At 36.0% G+C, this 2,664-nt stretch overlaps 1 pseudogene; it reads right to left on the reverse strand.

Moving 5' to 3' along the window:
- Positions 1-1,024: 1,024 nt before the first annotated feature.
- On the reverse strand, positions 1,025-1,965 carry LOC101520839 (olfactory receptor 52P1-like; annotated as a pseudogene).
- Positions 1,966-2,664: the final 699 nt, after the last annotated feature.

Consider the following 2,664-nt stretch of genomic DNA (forward strand, 5'->3'; position numbering starts at 1 on the left):
AATGAAAACTGCATAAAGAACGGGATCTATAATACTATATTTACAGCAGCACAACTTACAACAACAAAGACATGGAAAAAATCCAGATGTCCATCCAAAGAGGAGTGGTTAAAGAAACTGGTGCATCTTCTCCATGGAATAATACTCAGCCATTAAAAAGAATAAAATTATACCATTTGCAACTAGATGGTCCCAACTAGAGACCATTATGCTCAGTGAAATAAGCCAATCCTAAAAGGACAAATATCATATGTTCTCTGATATAAGGCAATCATCATGCAAATTGTAAGATCAATAACCCTTTCCATACTGTTTTTGCTGCATACCATGTGTTTTGATGTTTTTGCTTTCATTTTCATTTCTTCCAATAGTTTCTTTTCTCTAGTCGAATAGTGTCATAATTCTTTCAACAAAAGTGCAATTGCAATTCTTCTTGCAATTATGAAATCAGGGCAATAAACATTATCCTTTCCTTTAATATTCATCATTTCTTTGTGCTGTGCACCTTCAGCATATATCTCTTAATTCATCATAAAATATTTGTTACATTTTGGTTATGTTTTGGTACTTTGTACTGGTATTGATCACTAGAATCTATCCATCCAATATAACTGTATATACTACATTCTACTCAACTTTCTTTATGGAGACTTTTCAAAGGGATGCACAGAGTTTGAACTGGAAAAAGAAAATGATTTCAGAATCCAATGTATTTAAAAATTAGGTTGCTAAACAATTGATGTACTCATCTTACATTTGTAGATGTAACAAAATTTAATTATGAAGAATATAAATAGCATACCAAAATGAATATCACCATGGCAAAGAATTGCTGTTATTTCAAAAGGTAGAAAACAGGAATAAAACAAAACTATAGAACAAAAAGATATAATTTCAAGTATCCTCCAATACAATTTACACTAAAACAAGAAATAAGATTCTGGGCATAAGATTAAGATAATTGACTTCTGAACTTCCTGAGACAAATTCTGCCAAAATGAATTTATGTTTAAAAAATAAAGCTTTAATTTTTAGATATTTTCTTGTTTTGGAAGAAAAGACTCACGACTCATTCATGAATCTGCTTGGTCTTGACACCAAACACTAGAGGATTGACAGTGGGGGGTACTATGAGGTATGCACTTGCAAAAATTATATGCACACTTGGAGGTACTTTCTTACCAATGTGGTGAGTTAGAAAACTAAACAGTGCTGGTGTATAGGTGACAAGAATAGTGCAGACGTGAGCAGTACAGGTGCCCAGGGCTTTAGAGCGAGCCTTCTGGGAAGACAGCTGGAAGACTTCCTGTAGGATTTTGATGTAAGATGCCGCTATAAGCCCCAAGTCCAATATCATCACTGATAGGGCCACAGAGATTCCGTATGCTCTGTTGACAAGGGTGTTGGCACTGGCCAACTTCACCACAGTCATGTGTTCACAGTAGGCGTGATTGATGACATACTTGGTGAAATACGGCAGCCTATTGATGAGGAGAGGACAGGGCAAAACCATGAGTGTAGCTCAAATCACACCAGCAAGACACATTTTAACGGCCATTGATGTTGTGAGGATGGTTGTGTATCGCAGAGGGATGCAAACAGCTAGATAGCAATCGAAGGCCATGGTGACTAACAGAGCTGACTCCATAATGCAAAATGTATGGATAAAATAGAGTTGTGCTAGGCAGATGTTAAAGTCAGTGCTATGAGCATCAAACCAGAAGATGCCAAGCATCTTGGGGGCTGCAGAAGAAGCAAGAGCCATATCATTCACTTCCAGCATGCACAGGAAGAAATACATGGGTTGGTGGAGGCTTGGCTCTAGCTTCACAGTAACAATGATTACACAGTTCCCCAAAAGAGTCAAGATAAATAGAAGGCAGACAGGAATACCAATCCAAGCATGAATAACTTGCAAATCAGGAAGAAAGATGAAACATGGTAATATGTGGTATTGCCTGCCATGTCAAAACTGGAGAAGTTGTAAGGTTAGTGCAAAGTAGCCAAAGAAATGTCCTATGAACTGGAGGATGGTAATGTGATTCTTCCGTGGCCCTGTGAGGGAGGAACAAAGACATACTGACTAATGTGAACTGAAGTGCTGACTCGTCTCTTAACTTTCAGAAAATCCTCAGGTAAACCATTTCACCACCTGACAAGAATGTTAAATTTCTTGAGTCCAGATTTTTTTCCCGGATTTTCAAATGTCATTCAACTTATTCCTCTTATGACAGTGGTTAGTGATAGGATCACCTTCTCTGTGTGTTGAGATTCTGGTCTATCTTCAGAAAATGAAGATAGACTATAAAAACAAAACGTAAACACATACATTTGTTAACATGTGTCCCAATGTACAATATTTTCAGCAATACTGCCATCATTAGAAATCATAACTAAAAAATACAGAGTAATATCCAATGTTAAAACCTTTAAACAAAGCTTATTAAAAACAAAGGTGGTGAATACTTAACTATCAAAGATGTACTTTTCCGCAACTGTCAAAGGTGAAATTACAACATATGAAGTTCTTAAATGGTGCTTTAAAAACCTAGAAATGGACAACACTCTATTCCACAAAATACAGTAGAAAATTTTCTAGTAAATGAGCAGAGAGGATCAGTTTTACAGACAGAAAATTATAACAAATAAATAAAATAAAAGTCT

Source organism: Ochotona princeps, chromosome 4, assembly GCF_030435755.1.
Source record: "Ochotona princeps isolate mOchPri1 chromosome 4, mOchPri1.hap1, whole genome shotgun sequence".
Lineage (NCBI taxonomy): Eukaryota > Metazoa > Chordata > Mammalia > Lagomorpha > Ochotonidae > Ochotona > Ochotona princeps.